We start from the raw sequence: 19,685 nt of genomic DNA, 5'->3' as shown, positions 1-19,685 counted from the left end.
ATGACGAGAAGTCCGGCTGGCTTAGATCATGTGCTAACAACACAGAGCTTTTTGGACATAAATGATGAGCTTTTTTGAACAAAACTACATTCGTTATGGACCTGTGATACCTGGAAGTGACATCTGATGAAGAGAATCAAAGGTAATGGATTATTTACATAGTAATTTCGATTTTAGATCTCTCCAACATGGCCGTTTGTCTGTATCGCAAAGCGTATTTTTCTGGGCGCAGTGCTCAGATTATTGCATAGTGTGATTTCCCAGTAAGGTTATTTTTAAATCTGGCAAGTTGATTGCGTTCAAGAGATGTAAATCTATAATTCTTTAAATGACAATATAATATTTTACCAATGTTTTCTAATTTTAATTATTTAATTTGTGGTGCTGACTTGACTGCCGGTTATTGGAGGGAAACGATTTCCTGAACATCAACGCCATAGTAAACCGCTATTTTGGATATAAATATGAACTTGATAGAACTAAAAATGCATTTATTGTCTAACATAATGTCCTAGGAGTGTCATCTGATGGAGATTGTTAAAGGTTAGTGCATCATTTTAGCTGGTTTTATGGTTTTGGTGACGCCTGTCTTTGAATTGACAAAACATTACACACAGCTATTGTCAATGTACTCTCCTAACATAATCTAACTTTATGCTTTCGCCGTAAAACCTTTTTGAAATCGGACAACGTGGTTAGATTAAGGAGATGTTTATCTTTCAAAGGGTGTAAGATAGTTGTATGTTTGAAAAATTTGAATTTTGACATTTATTTGGTTTCAAATTTGCCGCTCTTGAAATGCACCTGCTGTTGATAGGGTGCACCACAGGTGGCACGCTAGCGTCCCACATAGCCCCAAGAAGTTAACAGTTCTACAACTGTCACCTTATGTAACAACTGATTTACTCTGATTGGACTAGATCCATGTTGAGGTGAGACTTATCTGATTGGACTAGATGAATGTTGAGGTGAGACACGTCTGATTGGACTAGATCCATGTTGAGATGAGACATGTCTGATTGGACTAGATCCATGTTGAGGTGAGACACGTCTGATTGGACTAGATCCATGTTGAGGTGAGACACGTCTGATTGGACTAGATCCATGTTGAGGTGAGACACATCTGATTGGACTAGATCCATGTTGAGGTGAGATATGAAGAGGAGAGGGGGGAGGAGAGGAGAAGAAGAGGAGAGGGGGGAGAAGAGGAGAGGAGAAGGGGAGATAAGAGGAGAAGAGAGGGGGAGAAGAGGAGAGGGGGAGAATGGGGAGGAGAGGAGGAGAAAAGGTCAGGGGGGAGGGGAGGGGAAAGAAGAGGAGAGGGGGAGAAGAGGAGAGGAGAAGGGGAGAAGAGGAGAGGAGAAGGGGAGATAAGAGGAGAAGAGAGTGGGAGAATGGGGAGGAAAGGAGGAGAAAAGGTCAGAGGGGAGGGGAAGAAGTGGAGCTGGGGAGAAGAATAGAGGGGGGAGAAGAGGGGAGGAGAGGGTGAGAAGGGGAGAAGAAAGGGGAGAAGAGAGGGGGAGAAGGGAGAGGAGAGGGGGGAGGGGAAGAAGAGGAGAGGGGGAGAAAAGGGGAAGAGAGGGGAGGGGAGAAGAGGTGAGGGGGAGAAGATGAGATGGGGAGAAGAGATGAAGAGGGGGAGATGAGGAGAAGAGAGTGAGAGAAGAGGGGGGAGATGAGAGAGGGGGAGAAGAGAGACTGGGAGGAGAGGAGAGGGGGAGAAGGGGTGCGAAGAGAAGAGAGGGGGAGAAGAGGACAGAGGGAGAAGGGCAGAGGGGGAGAAGAGTAGAGGGGGAGAAGAGGGGGGTAGAAGGGGGGAGGAGAGGAAAGGGGGAGGGGAGGGGAAGAAAAGGTGAAGAGAGGGGGAGAAGAGGAAAAGAGAGGGAGAGAAGGGGGAGAAGAGAGGGGTGAAAAGAGAAAAGGGGGAGAAGAGGAGAAGAGGAGAGGGGAGAAGGGGAGAAGAGAGGGGGAGAAGAGGAGAAGAGGAGAAGGGAGAAGGAGAGAAGAGAGGGGGAGAAGAGGAGAAGAGGAGAAGGGAGGGAGAGAAGAGAGAGGGAGAAGAGGGGTGGGAGAAGAGAGGGGGAGAAGAGGAGAGGAGAGTGGGAAGGACATGAGAGGAAGGGCAGGTGAAGAGAGGGAGAGAAGAGGGGGGAGAAGAGGAGAGGGAGAGAAGTGGGGAGTAGAGGGGGAGAAGAGGAGTAGAGAGGGGGAGAGGAGGAGAGGGGTAGAAGAGGAGAGGGGTAGAAGGGGAGAAGAGTAGAGGAGAGGGGGAGGAGAGGAGAGGGAGAGAAGAAGGGTGGGAGAAGTGAGGGGGAGAAGAGGGTGAGAAGAGGAGAGGAGAGGGGGAGAAGAGGAGAGGGGCAGAAGGGGAGAAGAGTAGAGGAGAGGGGGAGGAGAGGAGAGGGGAGGGGGAGAATTGGAGAAGAGAGGGGGAGAAGAGGGGAGAAGAGGAGTGGAGAGGGGGAGAACAGGAGAGGGCCAGAAGGGGAGAAGAGTAGAGGAGAGGGGGAGAAGAGAGGGGGAGAAGAAGGGGAGAAGAGAGGGGGAGAAAAGGAGTGGAGAGGGGGAGAAGAGGAGAGGAGAGGGAGAGAAGAGGAGAGGGGGAGAAGGGGAGAAGAGAGGGTGAGAAGAGGAGAGGAAAGGGGGAGAAGAGGAGAATAGAGGGGGAGAAGAGGAGAAGAGAGGCGGAGAGGGGGGAAGAGGGGAGGGGGAGAAGGGGAGAAGAGTAGAGGAGAAGGGTAGGAGAGGAGAGGGAGAGAAGAAGGGTGGGAGAAGAGAGGGGAGAAGAGGGTGAGAAGTGGAGAGGAGAGGGGGAGAAGAGGAAAGGAGAGATGAGGAGAGGGAGAGAAGAGGAGAGGGAGAGAAGGGGAGAAGAGAGGGTGAGAAGAGGAGAGGAGAGGAGAGGGAGAGAAGAGGAGAAGAGAGGGGGAGAAGAGGAGTAGAGGGGGGAGAGGGGGAGCGGAGGAGAGGGGGAGAAGAAGTGTGGGAGAGGAGAGGGGGAGAAGAGTAGAAGAGAGGGGGAGAAGAGGTGAGGGGCAGAAGTAGAGAAGAGTAGAGGGGGAGAAGAGGAGAGGGTGAGAAGAGGAGAGGGGGAGAAAAAGTGTGGGAGAAGAGAGGGGGAGAAGAGGGTGAGAAGATGAGAGGAGAGGGGGAGAAGAGGAGAAGAGAGGAGGGGAAGGGGAGAGGGGTGGAAGGGGAGAAGAGAGGGGGAGAAGAGGGGGAGAAGAGGGGAGGAGAGGGGGAGAACAGGAGAGGGGAGAAGAGGAGAGGGGGAGAAGAAGGGGGAGAAGAGAAGAGGAGTGGGGAAGAAGAGGAGAGGGGGAGAAGGGGAGAAGAGAGGGGGAGAAGAGGAGAGGAGAGGGAGGATGGGAGGGGAAGAATAGGAGAGGGGGAGAAGAGGAGATGGGGAGAAGAGAGTGGGAGAAGAGAGGGGAGAAGAGGAGAGGAGAGGGGGAGAAGAGGAGAGGAGAGTGAGAGAAGAGGAGAGGAGTAGAGGAGAGGGGGAGGAGAGGAGAGGGGGAGAAGAAGGGTGGGAGAAGAAAAGGGGAGAAGAGGGTGAGAAGAGGAGAGGATAGGGGGAGGGGAGGGGGAGAAGGGGAGAAGAGTAGAGGAGAAGGGTAGGAGAGGAGAGGGAGAGAAGAAGGGTGGGAGAAGAGAGGGGGAGAAGAGGGTGAGAAGAGGAGAGGAGAGGGGGAGAAGAGGAAAGGAGAGATGAGGAGAGGGAGAGAAGAGGAGAGGGAGAGAAGGGGAGAAGAGAGGGTGAGAAGAGGAGAGGAGAGGGAGAGAAGAGGAGAAGAGAGGGGGAGAAGAGGAGTAGAGGGGGGAGAGGGGGAGCGGAGGAGAGGGGGAGAAGAAGTGTGGGAGAGGAGAGGGGGAGAAGAGTAGAAGAGAGGGGGAGAAGAGGTGAGGGGCAGAAGTAGAGAAGAGTAGAGGGGGAGAAGAGGAGAGGGTGAGAAGAGGAGAGGGGGAGAAAAAGTGTGGGAGAAGAGAGGGTGAGAAGAGGGTGAGAAGATGAGAGGAGAGGGGGAGAAGTGGAGAAGAGAGGAGGGGAAGGGGAGAGGGGTGGAAGGGGAGAAGAGAGGGGGAGAAGAGGGGGAGAAGAGGGGAGGAGAGGGGGAGAACAGGAGAGGGGAGAAGAGGAGAGGGGGAGAAGAAGGGGGAGAAGAGAAGAGGAGTGGGGAAGAAGAGGAGAGGGGGAGAAGGGGAGAAGAGAGGGGGAGAAGAGGAGAGGAGAGGGAGGATGGGAGGGGAAGAATAGGAGAGGGGGAGAAGAGGAGATGGGGAGAAGAGAGTGGGAGAAGAGAGGGGAGAAGAGGAGAGGAGAGGGGGAGAAGAGGAGAGGAGAGTGAGAGAAGAGGAGAGGAGTAGAGGAGAGGGGGAGGAGAGGAGAGGGGGAGAAGAAGGGTGGGAGAAGAAAAGGGGAGAAGAGGGTGAGAAGAGGAGAGGAGAGGGGGAGAATAGGAGAAGAGAGGGGCGAAAGAGGAAAGGGGGAGAAGAGGAGAGGGGCAGAAGGGGAGAAGAGTAGAGGAGAGGGGGGGAGAGGAGAGGGGAGGGGGAGAAGAGGAGAGGAGAGGGAGAGAAGAGGATAGGGGGAGAAGAGGAGAGGGGGAGCAGAGGAGAAGGGGAGAAGGGGAGAAGGGGAGAAGAGAGGGGGAGAGGAGGAGAGGGGGAGAAGAGGAGAGGAGAAGGGTAGGAGAGGAGAGGGAGAGAAGAGTAGAGGGGGAGAAGAAGTGTGGGAGAAGAGAGGGGGAGAAGAGGAGAAGAGAGGGGGAGAAGAGGAGAAGAGAGGAGGGGAAGGGGAGAGGGGTGGAAGGGGAGAAGAGAGGGGGAGAAGAGGGGGAGAAGAGGGGAGGAGAGGGAGAGAACAGGTGAGGGGAGAAGAGGAGAGGGGAGAAGAAGGGGGAGAAGAGAAGAGGAGTGGGAGGATGGGAGGGGAAGAATAGGAGAGGGGGAGAAGAGGAGATGGGGAGAAGAGAGTGGGAGAAGAGAGGGGGAGAAGAGGAGAGGAGAGGGGGAGAAGAGGAGAGGAGAGTGAGAGAAGAGGAGAGGGGGAGAAGGGGAGAAGAGAGGGTGAGAAGAGGAGAGGGGGGCTAGGGGAGAAGAGAGGGGGAGAAGAGGGGGAGGAGAGGAGAGGAGAGGGGGAGGAGAGGAGAGGAGAGGAGAGGAGAGGAGAGGAGAGGAGAGGAGAGGAGAGGAGAGGAGAGGAGAGGAGAGGAGAGGAGAGGGGGAGAAGAGAGGTGAAGAAGAGGAGAGGGGGAGAAGAGGAGAGGGGGAGAAGAGAGGGGAAGAAGAGGAGAGGAGGAGAAAAAGGGGAGAAGAGAGGGGGAGAAGAGGAGAGAAGAGGGGGAGAAGAGGAGAGGAGAGTGAGATAAGAGGAGACGGGGAGGAGGGGAGAAGAGAGGGTGAGAAGAGGAGAGGAGAGGGGGAGAAGAGGAAAATAGAGGGGGAGAAGAGGAGAAGAGAGGGGAGAGGGGGATAAGAGGGGAGGGGGAGGAGAGGAGAGGGGAGGGGAAGGAGAGGAGAGGAGAGGAGAGGGGGAGAAAAGAGGGGAGAAGAGGAGAGGGGGAGAAGAGAGGGTGAGAAGAGGAGAGGAGTGGGGAAGAGTAGAATAGAGGGGGAGAAGAGGAGAAGAGAGGGGGAGAAGAGCAGAGGGGGGAGAAGGGGAGAAGAGAGGGGGAGAAGAGGGGGAGAAGAGGAGAGGAGAGGGGGAGAACGGGAGAGGGGCAGAATTGGAGAAGAGTAGAGGGGAGAAGAGGAGAAGAGAGGGGGAGAAGAGCAGAGGGGGGAGAAGGGGAGAAGAGAGGGGGAGAAGAGGGTGAGAAGAGTAGAGGAGAGAGGGGGAGAAGAGGAGAGGGGGAGAAGAAGTGTGGGAGAAGAGAGGGGGAGAAGAGGGTGAGAAGCGGAGAGGAGAGGTTGGAGAAGAGGAGAGGGGGAGCAGGGGAGAAGAGAAGGGGGAGAAGAGGGGGAGAAGAGGAGAGGAGAGGGGGAGAACAGGAGAGGGGCAGAATTGGAGAAGAGGAGAGGGGAGGAGAGGAGAGGAGAGGGAGAGAAGAGGAGAACGGGAGAAGAGAGAGGGAGAAGAAGCGGAGAAGAGAGGGGGAGAAGAGGAGAGGGGGAGAAGGGGAGAAGAGGAGAGTAGAGGGGGAGAAGAGGAGAGGGGAGAAGGGCAGAAGAGAGGGGGAGAAGATTAGAGGAGAGTGGGAGAAGAGGAGAGGGGGAGAAGAGGAGAGGGGGAGAAGAGGAGAAGGGGAGAAGGGGAGGAGAGGGGGAGATGGGGAGAAGAGAGGGGGAGGAGAGGAGAGGGGGAGGAGAGGAGAGGAGAGGAGAGAAGAGGGGAGGGGGAGAAGGGGAGAAGAGAGGGTGAGAAGAGGAGAGGAGGGGGGAAGAGTAGAATAGAGGGGGAGAAGAGGAGAAGAGAGGGGGAGAAGAGCAGAGGGGGGAGCAGGGGAGAAGAGAGGGGGAGAAGAGGGGGAGAAGAGGAGAGGAGAGGGGGAGAACAGGAGAGGGGCAGAATTGGAGAAGAGTAGAGGAGAGTGGAGGAGAGGAGATGGAGAGAAGAGGAGTGGGGGAGAGGACGGGTGGGAGTAGAGAGGGGGAGAAGAGGGTGAGAAGAGTAGAGGTAAAGGGGGATAAGAGGAGAGAGGGGGAGAAGAGGAGAGGGGCAGAAGTGGTGAAGTGTAGAGGGGAGGGGGAGGAGAGGAGAGGGAGAGAAGAGGAGAGGGGGAGAAGAAGTGTGGGAGAAGAGGGTGGGAGAAGAGGGTGAGAAGAGTAGAGGTAAAGGGGGAGAAGAGGAGAGGGGGGAGAAGAGGAGAGGGGGAGAAGAGGAGAGGGGCAGAAGTGGTGAAGTGTAGAGGAGAGGGAGAGAAGAGGAGAGGGGAAGAAGAAGTGTGGGAGAAGAGAGGGGGAGAAGAGGGTGAGAAGCGGAGAGGAGAGGGGGAGAAGAGGAGAAGAGAGGGGGAGAAGAGGAGAGGGGGAGCAGGGGAGAAGAGAGGGGGAGAAGTGGGGGAGAAGAGGAGAGGAGAGGGGAGAACAGGAGAGGGGCAGAATTGGAGAAGAGGAGAGGGGAGAAGTGGAGAGGAGAGGGAGAGAAGAGGAGAACGGGAGAAGAGAGAGGGAGAAGAAGCGGAGAAGAGAGGGGGAGAAGAGGAGAGGAGAGGGGGAGGAGAGGAGATGAGAGGAGGAGAAGAGAGGGGGAGAAGAAAGGGAGAAGAGAGGGTGAGAAGAGGAGAGGGGGAGAAGAAGACAGGTAGAGGAGAGGGTGAGAAGTGGGAAGAGAGGGGGAGAAGAGGAGAGGGTGAGAAGAGGAGAGATGGAGAAGAGGAGAGGAGAGGGGGAGAAGAGAGGGGGAGAAGAGGAGAGGGGGAGAAGAGAGGGGTAGAAGAGGAGAGGAGAGGGAGGATGGGAGGGAAAAAGAGGAGAGGGGGAGAAGAGGAGAGGGGGAGAAGAGAGAGGGAGAAGAGATGGAGAAGAGAGGGTGAGAAGAGGAGAGGGGGAGAAGGGAGAGGTAGAGAAGAGGAGAGGGTTAGAAGTGGAGAAGAGAGGGGGAGAAGAGGAGAGGGTGAGAAGAGGAGAGATGGAGAAGAGGAGAGGAGAGGGGGAGAAGAGAGGGGGAGAAGAGGAGAGGGAGAGAAATGGTAGAAGAGATGGGGAGAAGAGGAAAGGCGGAGAAGGGGAGAGGGGGAGAAGAGGAGATTCGGAGAAAGGGTGAAGAGGAGAGGGGGTGAAGAGGATAGGGGGAGAAGAGGAGAGGGGGTGAAGAGGAGAGGGGGAGAAGGGGAGAATAGAGGGGGAGGAGAGGGGGAGAAGAGGAGAGGGGGAGAAGGGGAGAAGAGGAGAGTAGAGGGGGAGAAGGGGAGAGAGGAGAATTGGAGAGGGGGAGAAGAAGAGAGGGGGAGAAGAGGAGAGGGGGAGAAGGGGAGAAGAGAGGGGGAGAAGAGGAGAGGGTGAGAAGAGGAGAGATGGAGAAGAGGAGAGGAGAGGGGGAGAAGAGAGGGGGAGAAGAGGAGAGGGGGAGAAGGGGAGAAGAGAGGGGGGGAGAGGAGAGGGAGGATGTGAGGGGAAGAAGAGGAGAGGGGGAGAAGAGGAGAGGGGGGAGAAGAGGAGAGGTAGAGAATAGGAGAGGGTGAGAAGTAGAGAAGAGAGGGGGAGAAGAGGAGAGGCGGAGAAGGGGAGAAGAGAGGGGGAGAAGAGGAGAGGGGGAGAAGAGGAGAGTGGGAGAAGGGGAGAAGAGGAGAGTAGAGGGGGAGAAGAGGAGAGGGGAGAATGGGAGGAGAGGGGCAGAAGGGGAGAAGAGAGGGGGAGAAGAGGAGAGGAGAGGGGAGGAGAGGAGAGGGGGAAGAGAAGAGGAGAAGAGAGGGGGAGAAGAGAGGGGAGAAGAGGAGAGGAGATGGGAGGAGAGGAGAGGAGAGTGAAAGGACATGAGAGGGGAGGGGAAAGGGAGAAGAGTAGAGGGGGAGAAGAGGAGAGGAGAGGAGAGGGGGAGATGAGGAGAGGTAGAGAAGAGGAGAGGAGAGGAGAGGAGAGCGTTAGAAGAGGAGAAATGGAGAAGAGGAGAGGAGAGGGGGAGAAGAGAGGGGGAGAAGAGGAGAGTGAGAGAAGTGGGCAGTAGAGGGGAGAAGAGGATAGGGGGAGAATGGGAGAGGGGGAGAAGAGGAGAGGGGAGGGGGAGAAGAGGAGAAGACGAGAGGAGAGGAAGAATGGGAGGTGGAAAAAGAGGAGAAGATAGGGGGGGCAATAAGAGGAGAGGGGGAGAAGAGGAGAAGAGAGGGGGAGAAGAGAGGGGAGAAGAGAAGAGGAGATGGGAGGAGAGGAGAGTGGGAAGGACATGAGAGGGGAGGGGAAAGGGGAGAAGCGTAGAGGGAGGAGAAGAGGACTATTGGAGAAGGGGAGAGGAGAGGGTGAGAAGAGAAGGAGATGGGGAGAAGTGGAGAGGGGGAGAGGAGGAGAGGAGGAGAAGAGGGGTAGGAGAAGAAAGGTGGAGAAGAGGAGAGGGGGGAAGGGGAGAAGAAGGGAAGAGAGGGAGAGAAGAGGAGAAGAGAGGGGGAGAAGAGGAGAAGAGAGGGGGAGAAGAGGAGAGGAGGAGAAGAGTAGATGGGGAGAAGAGGAGAGGGGAGAAGAGCAGAGGAGAGGGAGGATGGGAGAGGAAGAAGATGAGAAGGGGAGAAGAGAGGGGGAGAAGAGGAAAGGGGGAGAAGAGGAGAGTGGGAGAAGGGGAGAAGAGGAGAGTAGAGGGGGAGAAGAGGAGAGGGGAGAAGAGAGGGGGAGAAGAGGAAAGGGGGAGAAGGGGAGAAGAGAGGGGGAGAGGAGGAGAGGGGGAGAAGAGGAGAGGGGGAGAGGGGGAGAGGGGAGAAGGGGAGAAGGGAGGGGGAGAAGAGGAGAGGAGAGGGGAAGAAGAGGTGAGGAAAGGAAAGGGGAGAAGAGGACAGGAGAGGGAGAGAGAAGGGGAGAGGGGGTGAAGAGGAGAGGTGAGGAAGAGAAGAGGAGAGGGGGAGAAGAGAAGAGTAGAGGAGTGGAGGGAGGAGAGGGGAGGATAGTGGAGAAGATTGGTTGAGAAGGGGGGAGAAGAGGGAGAGGAAGGGACTTGAGAGGAGAGGAGAGGAGAAGAGAGGGGGAGAAGGGGGGAGAAGAGGAGAGGAGAGGGGGAGAAGGGGGGAGAAGAGGAGAGGAGAGGGGGAGAAGAGGAGAGAGGGGATGGGAGGGGAAGAAGAGGAGAGGTGGAGAAGAGAGGGGGAGAAGAGGAGAGGGGGAGAAGAGGAGAGTGGGAGAAGAGGAGAAGAGAGGGGGGATGGGAGGGGAAGAAGAGGAGAGGGAGAAGAGGAGAGGGGGAGAAGAGAAGAGGAGATGGGAGGAGAGGAGAGTGGGAAGGACATGAGAGGGGAGGGGAAAGGGGAGAAGCGTAGAGGGAGGAGAAGAGGACTATTGGAGAAGGGGAGAGGAGAGGGTGAGAAGAGAAGGAGATGGGGAGAAGTGGAGAGGGGGAGAGGAGGAGAGGAGGAGAAGAGGGGTAGGAGAAGAAAGGTGGAGAAGAGGAGAGGGGGGAAGGGGAGAAGAAGGGAAGAGAGGGAGAGAAGAGGAGAAGAGAGGGGGAGAAGAGGAGAAGAGAGGGGGAGAAGAGGAGAGGAGGAGAAGAGTAGATGGGGAGAAGAGGAGAGGGGAGAAGAGCAGAGGAGAGGGAGGATGGGAGAGGAAGAAGATGAGAAGGGGAGAAGAGAGGGGGAGAAGAGGAAAGGGGGAGAAGAGGAGAGTGGGAGAAGGGGAGAAGAGGAGAGTAGAGGGGGAGAAGAGGAGAGGGGAGAAGAGAGGGGGAGAAGAGGAAAGGGGGAGAAGGGGAGAAGAGAGGGGGAGAGGAGGAGAGGGGGAGAAGAGGAGAGGGGGAGAGGGGGAGAGGGGAGAAGGGGAGAAGGGAGGGGGAGAAGAGGAGAGGAGAGGGGAAGAAGAGGTGAGGAAAGGAAAGGGGAGAAGAGGACAGGAGAGGGAGAGAGAAGGGGAGAGGGGGTGAAGAGGAGAGGTGAGGAAGAGAAGAGGAGAGGGGGAGAAGAGAAGAGTAGAGGAGTGGAGGGAGGAGAGGGGAGGATAGTGGAGAAGATTGGTTGAGAAGGGGGGAGAAGAGGGAGAGGAAGGGACTTGAGAGGAGAGGAGAGGAGAAGAGAGGGGGAGAAGGGGGGAGAAGAGGAGAGGAGAGGGGGAGAAGGGGGGAGAAGAGGAGAGGAGAGGGGGAGAAGAGGAGAGAGGGGATGGGAGGGGAAGAAGAGGAGAGGTGGAGAAGAGAGGGGGAGAAGAGGAGAGGGGGAGAAGAGGAGAGTGGGAGAAGAGGAGAAGAGAGGGGGGATGGGAGGGGAAGAAGAGGAGAGGGAGAAGAGGAGAGGGGGAGAAGAGAAGAGGAGATGGGAGGAGAGGAGAGTGGGAAGGACATGAGAGGGGAGGGGAAAGGGGAGAAGCGTAGAGGGAGGAGAAGAGGACTATTGGAGAAGGGGAGAGGAGAGGGTGAGAAGAGAAGGAGATGGGGAGAAGTGGAGAGGGGGAGAGGAGGAGAGGAGGAGAAGAGGGGTAGGAGAAGAAAGGTGGAGAAGAGGAGAGGGGGGAAGGGGAGAAGAAGGGAAGAGAGGGAGAGAAGAGGAGAAGAGAGGGGGAGAAGAGGAGAAGAGAGGGGGAGAAGAGGAGAGGAGGAGAAGAGTAGATGGGGAGAAGAGGAGAGGGGAGAAGAGCAGAGGAGAGGGAGGATGGGAGAGGAAGAAGATGAGAAGGGGAGAAGAGAGGGGGAGAAGAGGAAAGGGGGAGAAGAGGAGAGTGGGAGAAGGGGAGAAGAGGAGAGTAGAGGGGGAGAAGAGGAGAGGGGAGAAGAGAGGGGGAGAAGAGGAAAGGGGGAGAAGGGGAGAAGAGAGGGGGAGAGGAGGAGAGGGGGAGAAGAGGAGAGGGGGAGAGGGGGAGAGGGGAGAAGGGGAGAAGGGAGGGGGAGAAGAGGAGAGGAGAGGGGAAGAAGAGGTGAGGAAAGGAAAGGGGAGAAGAGGACAGGAGAGGGAGAGAGAAGGGGAGAGGGGGTGAAGAGGAGAGGTGAGGAAGAGAAGAGGAGAGGGGGAGAAGAGAAGAGTAGAGGAGTGGAGGGAGGAGAGGGGAGGATAGTGGAGAAGATTGGTTGAGAAGGGGGGAGAAGAGGGAGAGGAAGGGACTTGAGAGGAGAGGAGAGGAGAAGAGAGGGGGAGAAGGGGGGAGAAGAGGAGAGGAGAGGGGGAGAAGGGGGGAGAAGAGGAGAGGAGAGGGGGAGAAGAGGAGAGAGGGGATGGGAGGGGAAGAAGAGGAGAGGTGGAGAAGAGAGGGGGAGAAGAGGAGAGGGGGAGAAGAGGAGAGTGGGAGAAGAGGAGAAGAGAGGGGGGATGGGAGGGGAAGAAGAGGAGAGGGAGAAGAGGAGAGGGGGAGAAGAGTAGAGGGGGAGGAGAGGAGAAGAGAGGTGGGAAGAGAAGAGGAGAGGGGAGGGGGAGAAGAGGAGAGGGGGAGAAGAGGAGAAGAGAGGGTGAGAAGAGAAGAAGAGGGGGAGAAGAGGAGAAGCGAGGGGGAGAAGAGAGGGGAGAAGAGAAGAAGAGAGAGGTAGAAGTGGAGAGGGGCAGAAGAGAGCGGAGAAGAAAAGAGGAGAGAGTGAGAAGAGGAGAGGAGAGGTGGAGAAGAGGAGAGGAGAGGGGGAGAAGAGGAGAGGAAAGGGGGAGAAGAGGAGAGGGGGAGAAGAGAGGGAGAGTTGAGGGTAGAGGGGGAGAAGAGTAGAGAGGGAGGGGAGGGGAAGAAAAGGAGACGAGAGGGTTAGAAGACGAGTGGGGAGAAGATTACAAGAGAGTGGTAGAAGAGAGGGGGCAAAGTGAGAGGAGAGGAGAGGAGAGGGGAGGAGATGGGAGGAGAGGAGAGGAGAGTGAAAGGACATGAGAGGGGAGGGGAAAGGGAGAAGAGTAGAGGGGGAGAAGAGGAGAGGAGAGGAGAGGGGGAGATGAGGAGAGGTAGAGAAGAGGAGAGGAGAGGAGAGGAGAGCGTTAGAAGAGGAGAAATGGAGAAGAGGAGAGGAGAGGGGGAGAAGAGAGGGGGAGAAGGGAAGAGGAGAGGGGGAGAAGAGAGGGGAAAGTCACTGAGCTCTTCATTAAGGCCGTTCTACTGCCAATGTTTGTCTATGGAGATTGCATGGCTGAGTGCTTGATTTATACATCTGTCAGGAAGGGGAGTGGCTGAAATAGAATCCACTAATTTCAAGGGGTGTCCACATACTTTTGTATATATAGTGTATGTACACATGGGTGTTGTTGCACCATACCAACGATAAGCCTGTCTTCCCCATCACATCATGAAAGGTCATGTTGATGTTCATTTAACCTCTGTCTCTCTCTTCCTCTGACTCCTCCCTTTCTCCTTTGTTTCTCTCTATCTCTCTGTCTCTTTCTCTCTCTTTCTCCTCTGTCTCTCTCTTTCTCCTCAGATCTCCAGGCTCAAAGCGTCAGTCCACCAGGTAGGTAGAGTATAAATCTACAGTGATTATAGCAGTTCAATATTAGTCAACTTTATTATCCCACATGGAGAAATTCATGTGTCCATACAAACCATTCTAAACCCCAATAACAAGTAGTGTTTTATGGAACTACTAATACTTGTCAACCACAAAGCACTACTGCTGTTAGAATAACAGAATCACTGTCATCATCTGTCCTCACCACTGTGTTTTCCTCTCTGCTGTTTACAGCTGAACTCTCAGTCAGACTGGTGGATGGGACCACTTCCTGTTCTGGGACAGTGGAAGTCTTCTACAGAGGAGACTGGTCAGGTCTATGTTCTAGGTGGTGGGGCATGAAAGAGACCAAGATTCTGTGTAGAGACCTGGGATGTGGGAATCTTGTAGCTAAATCTAGAGGACCACCGTTTGAAGATGGAAGAGGAGGAATCAGCATATGGCTTTGTAGTGGAGATGAGTCTTCTATTACAGAGTGTAAAAAAATAGAAGGAGGAGCTGGTGTCTGTAATGCTACATATGAGTATCATCTTCATGTGACCTGTTCAGGTAAGAGACTGGTCATATTGAGAGATTTATTTATACATTATACAATATTACCATGTATCATGTTTTATGTGTTTTTATTTCATTTAAATAGAGGGAGAGATGTCAGATGTATTTAAACATTATATTTGTGTTTGTCATATTGGTTTATGGGAGATGTTCATGGGCAGATCATTGTAGTTCAGATGGTACTGAAGTGAAGCTGCCTGATGGATGTCCAGCTGTTTATTTTCTATAAAGTGAAGTGAACTTATTCCTGTCTCCTGCCTGCATTATTCCCAACCCTATCCTGAGTGACTAAGAACCCATTTCTACCTCTTACAGTATCAAACATAGCAAACTACAATCTTTTATCCAACATATTTGTGTTTAGTCCTTGACAGTGTCATCAACAAAACTGATTGAATGTTCAACCAAGTCTTTTTCTCCAGAGTCTGTGCGGCTTGTGGATGGAGCTGGTCTCTGCTCTGGGAGAGTGGAGGTGAAGTCCAATCAGTCCTGGGCCTCAGTGTGTGAAGCTGACTTTGACCGGCAGGATGCAGAGGTAGTCTGTGGGGAGCTTGGCTGTGGGGCTCCTGCAGCTCTACAGGGGGGGCTCTATGGAGAAGGTGAGGGTCAGACCTGGGATAAAGAGTTCCAGTGTAAAGGCAAAGAGTCCCTTCTCCTGGACTGTGACACCTCAGACAGAGAAAACAACACCTGTCTACCTGGTAATGCTGTTGGACTCACCTGCTCAGGTAAGAAACAGTTTGTCACTCAATCAACATTGTTTCTCACCTGGAGTGAAGAATATGAGAGACAATATAGGTGTGTTTTAGTGAGAAAATAGTAAGATTACTGTCTCTCTCTTTTCTTTTCTCAGAGCCTGATGATGTGAGGCTGGTGGGAGGAGGCAGTCGCTGTGCTGGTGGAGTGGAGCGGTACGACCAGGGAGAGTGGAGGACTGTGGGAGCTGAAGACAGGAACCAGAGGGATGTAGCTGCAGTAGTGTGTAGACAGCTGGGTTGTGGCTCCACTGTTTCAGTTCTACCTGGAAACACCACTGGAGGGTTTGGAGTTGACTGTCATGGGGATGAGCCTGTACTGAAGGAGTGTAGGAGAATGTATGATCTCTATCCTGGACTCACAGTGATCTGCTCAGGTAATAACAAGATATTGTAATTATATTCAACTATTTCCTTCATCCATACAACTTCCTCTGCACCTCTCATGATGACTGTTTAGCTTGTCAGTCTGCTTTACTAAATAGATCACTAAGTCAAGTAGGAATCAAATACAACTTAAATATCCCAGAATGCTTTTGTATTTGAGTGTTATCTCAGTGAACGTCTCTACTCACTACCACTGTCACATGTCATGTTATTGTCATATCTAAATGAGGAAAGTAGTTGAGGAGCTACGTTTTCTTTTTCTCTCCTCTTGTTCCAGATGTCCTGCTTAAGCCTGATATCAACATATGTTGTCTCAGTGACTGTAGGCCCACTACTCATGTTGCCCTGTGAGGGAGGGTGGCTAGCACTGTTACATGCTGATGTTATTGTCATATCTATAGGAAACTAGTTGAAGAGGTTTTTCTTGTTCTCTTTTATTGTTACAGATCTCCTGGTCCAGCCTGATATCTCCCTGACTGACTCAATGGGAGGGGTCTCCAGGGGCCACCAGGGGCCCGAGGTGTTCAGGGGCTACAGCTTCACCATCACCTGCTCCACTCAGCCACAGTACCCAGGAGGCTCCTTCCTCCTCACGTTCACCGGCTCCAACAGAACCCAGACCCAGCCAGCTGTCAATCACTCTGCTGCCTTCCTCTTCCCTGCTGCAGATGACTCCCACCAAGGGAACTACAGATGTGTTTATGACAATTATGTTTTCTCTCATGACTTCTCCTCTGAGAGTGAGCTCCTCTCCCTCACCATCACAGGTAACTGAACATGAACCAGACTTATAACTTTGTCATTGACAGATTTCCCACAGATCTATGTGATGATGATCAGTCCCCTCATCAAAGGTGTTTCTGTTTGCAGCCTCTCCTCTGCCAGCCTTCATCATCAGACACGTTGTAGTGCTGCTGATCCTACTGACAGCCATCACCACCTCCTACCTGTACTACAAGGTAAAGACATTTACTCAGACGTTACAAGTAATTTAAACTAGAGGGAGAGAGAATGGAGATACTAGAGAGTAAATGTCTGACTGTTGGTGCTGTGTCTCCCTAGCCCACCAGGAGGCAGAAGAGAGTGAACAGGGTGAGCAGCATGGATCTTTATGTCAATGCCATGGAGATGGCCTCTCTGAGCTCCAGAGCTGAAGCTGGACCGGGAGAGGAGAGAGCAGCCCAGGGGACGGAGTAGGAGTAGAATGAAGCTGACCCTACATGCTGATCTTAGGTCAGTTTTGTGTTTTAAATGGATGGTCAGCAGTGGACTGGTGTTTAAAATGTGGTGACAAACCTGAAGTGGTTCTAATTTTAATAACAAGTTCAGAATTAGTTTATCTTTCTAGAACCTTGGAAGAAATCTAAAAGGAGTGACTGCAACCACCATTATTCCTTTTAGTTTGGTTTTTACCACCAGAGAAACATGGGGTTCCGGGTAACATGGGGTTCCGGGTAACAAGGGGTTTGGGGTAACATGGGGTTTCGGGTAACATGGGGTTTGGGGTAACATGGGGTTCTGGGTAACATGGGGTTCTGGGTAACATGGGGTTCTGTGTAACATGGGGTTTTGGTAACATGGGGTTCTGGGTAACATGGGGTTCTGGGTAACATGGGGTTCTGGGTAACATGGGGTTCTGGGTAACATGGGTTTTGATTATTTTAAGAGAGTAGCTCAATTACGTCTGTTTTGTGTTCCAGAATAAATTGAAGTTTTTACTGTATTGCTTTTTGCTTTTGTCTTAGATTCTTATTTAGTGTCTCTTAGATTCTTTATCTTATTTAGTGTCTCTTAGATTCTTTATCTTATTTAGTGTCTCTTAGATTCTTTATCTTATTTAGTGTCTCTTAGATTCTTTATCTTATTTAGTGTCTCTTAGATTCTTTATCTTATTTAGTGTCTCTTAGATTCTTTATCTTATTTAGTGTCTCTTAGATTCTTTATCTTATTTAGTGTCTCTTAGATTCTTTATCTTATTTAGTGTCTCTTAGATTCTTTATCTTATTTAGTGTCTCTTAGATTCTTTATCTTATTTAGTGTCTCTTAGATTCTTTATCTTATTTAGTGTCTCTTAGATTCTTTATCTTATTTAGTGTCTCTTAGATTCTTTATCTTATTTAGTGTCTCTTAGATTCTTTATCTTATTTAGTGTCTTAGATTCTTTATCTTATTTAGTGTCTCTTAGATTCTTTATCTTATTTAGTGTCTCTTAGATTCTTTATCTTATTTAGTGTCTCTTAGATTCTTTATCTTATTTAGTGTCTCTTAGATTCTTTATCTTATTTAGTGTCTCTTAGATTCTTTATCTTATTTAGTGTCTCTTAGATTCTTTATCTTATTTAGTGTCTCTTAGATTCTTTATCTTATTTAGTGTCTCTTAGATTCTTTATCTTATTTAGTGTCTCTTAGATTCTTTATCTTATTTAGTGTCTCTTAGATTCTTTATCTTATTTAGTGTCTCTTAGATTCTTTATCTTATTTAGTGTCTTAGATTCTTTATCTTATTTAGTGTCTTAGATTCTTTATCTTATTTAGTGTCTCTTAGATTCTTTATCTTATTTAGTGTCTCTTAGATTCTTTATCTTATTTAGTGTCTATTAGATTCTTTATCTTATTTAGTGTCTCTTAGATTCTTCATCTTATTTAGTGTCTCTTAGATTCTTTATCTTATTTAGTGTCTCTTAGATTCTTTATCTTATTTAGTGTCTCTTAGATTCTTTATCTTATTTAGTGTCTCTTAGATTCTTTATCTTATTTAGTGTCTCTTAGATTCTTTATCTTGAAGTGTTTCCATTATTAGTCCATCTGGTCATTCTTTGTATTATGAAACATTTTTCTCAAGTCATTTTTGTTTGTTGTTGGGGTTTACCTTATGATATTGATTATGATGTAGATTATTTGTGTTAGTAGTATATTGATAATTGATTATGATGTAGATTATTGTTATGATGTTGTTAGTGGTATATATATGATGTTATTGATTATAAATGTTATGATATTGATTATTGATTATGATGTAGATTATTGTTATGATGTTGCTCTCTAAACTGCCATGTAATCAACTGAATGCTTTTAATAAACTCACAGGCTGTCAGTCTTGTGTGATTCCTCTCTTGGACAGACTACAACATACAGTAAGAATATCATGCTGAAACCCTCATAGCCAAGTGTGTGTGTGTGTGTGTTCAGAACTCTGGTGGTATTGAAACATGATCTGACTAGGTAGTGTCCACTCCAGTACATGTGTAGTGTAGGATGTGTGTCTGTGTACTCCAGTACATGTGTAGTGTAGGATGTGTGTCTGTGTACTCCAGTACATGTGTAGTGTAGGATGTGTGTTGATGCCTAAAGAGACTCTGTGTTTAACACACTTCAACCAGAAGACTGTAGAAGCTTCTGTTTTATTGAAGAACAACCGTTTCTCCATTGAACACAATGTTGTGGTCAAGGTAGTTGTTTTATGACTGACTGAAAGAGGGAGACTTTCAGAATATTTCTTGGTTGGTCAAATGTTGGTTGGCTGAATGTTGGGTCTAGTTGGTTGGTCATTGTCTTGATGGCTGAATGTCAGGTTTGTTGAACATAGATCCTTGTTGATAGGCTGTTAGTTCTCATTAGGTTGTATTTTGGTGGTTTTTGGTAGACTGGTTCCTAGGAGGAGGAAGAGGAAGAGGAGGCTGAGCTGTGACAGTTTGACATCAGTCTCCTGTTACCTGCTGAGAGAGAGAGAGAGAGAGATGTATGAGATATTTGCTGTACATAGCATCCTAAGACACACACTGTTCCCTATTTAGTGTACTACTTTTGACCAAGTCTCTGGCCAAAGTAGTGTACAATGTAGGGAATAGGCTGCCATTTGGGACGCACAGCAGCTAAAGTAACAGTTAGTGTAGTAGGGTTTCTCATCACAACAGTTACAGTACATCACCAAGCAGTATCTACCTCTGGTACCAAACATCTTCATGTAACAGTTAGTGCAGTAGGGTTTCTCATCATGCTGAAACACAGACAGACAGACAGACAGACAGACAGACAGACAGACAGACAGACAGACAGACAGACAGACAGACAGACAGACAGACAGACAGACAGACAGACAGACAGACAGACAGACAGACAGACAGACAGACAGACAGACAGACAGACAGACAGACAGACAGACAGACAGACAGACAGACAGACAGACAGACAGACAGACAGACAGACAGACAGACAGACAGACAGACAGACAGACAGACAGACAGACAGACAGACAGACAGACAGACAGACAGACAGACAGACAGACAGACAGACAGACAGACAGACAGACAGACAGACAGACAGACAGACAGACAGACAGACAGACAGACAGACAGACAGACAGACAGACAGACAGACAGACAGACAGACAGACAGACAGACAGACAGACAGACAGACAGACAGACAGACAGACAGACAGACAGACAGACAGACAGACAGACAGACAGACAGACAGACAGACAGACAGACAGACAGACAGACAGACAGACAGACAGACAGACAGACAGACAGACAGACAGACAGACAGACAGACAGACAGACAGACAGACAGACAGACAGACAGACAGACAGACAGACAGACAGACAGACAGACAGACAGACAGACAGACAGACAGACAGACAGACAGACAGACAGACAGACAGACAGACAGACAGACAGACAGACAGACAGACAGACAGACAGACAGACAGACAGACAGACAGACAGACAGACAGACAGACAGACAGACAGACAGACAGACAGACAGACAGACAGACAGACAGACAGACAGACAGACAGACAGACAGACAGACAGACAGACAGACAGACAGACAGACAGACAGACAGACAGACAGACAGACAGACAGACAGACAGACAGACAGACAGACAGACAGACAGACAGACAGACAGACAGACAGACAGACAGACAGACAGACAGACAGACAGACAGACAGACAGACAGACAGACAGACAGACAGACAGACAGACAGACAGACAGACAGACAGACAG

General features: G+C 51.1%; 2 long non-coding RNA genes across 2 annotated transcripts; one reads left to right on the top strand and one right to left on the bottom strand.

Annotated features, from left to right (window-relative positions):
• Positions 1 to 12,835: 12,835 nt before the first annotated feature.
• On the top strand, positions 12,836 to 15,387 carry LOC123731932 (uncharacterized). The gene is made up of 4 exons (XR_014393116.1): positions 12,836 to 12,979; positions 13,211 to 13,525; positions 13,954 to 14,663; positions 15,120 to 15,387. It is a non-coding gene; the product is annotated as an uncharacterized LOC123731932 (long non-coding RNA).
• Positions 15,388 to 18,055: 2,668 nt separating this feature from the next.
• On the bottom strand, positions 18,056 to 18,672 carry LOC123732696 (uncharacterized). The gene is made up of 2 exons (XR_006763353.2): positions 18,616 to 18,672; positions 18,056 to 18,389 (listed from the first exon to the last, which is right to left on the bottom strand). It is a non-coding gene; the product is annotated as an uncharacterized LOC123732696 (long non-coding RNA).
• Between the last annotated feature and the right edge of the window lie 1,013 nt (positions 18,673 to 19,685).

Source organism: Salmo salar, chromosome 08 (genome assembly GCF_965601325.2).
Source record: "Salmo salar chromosome 08, fSalSal1, whole genome shotgun sequence".
NCBI lineage: Eukaryota > Metazoa > Chordata > Actinopteri > Salmoniformes > Salmonidae > Salmo > Salmo salar.
Note: the sequence above shows the minus strand (reverse complement) of the source record. Positions and strands in the feature narration are given on the sequence as shown.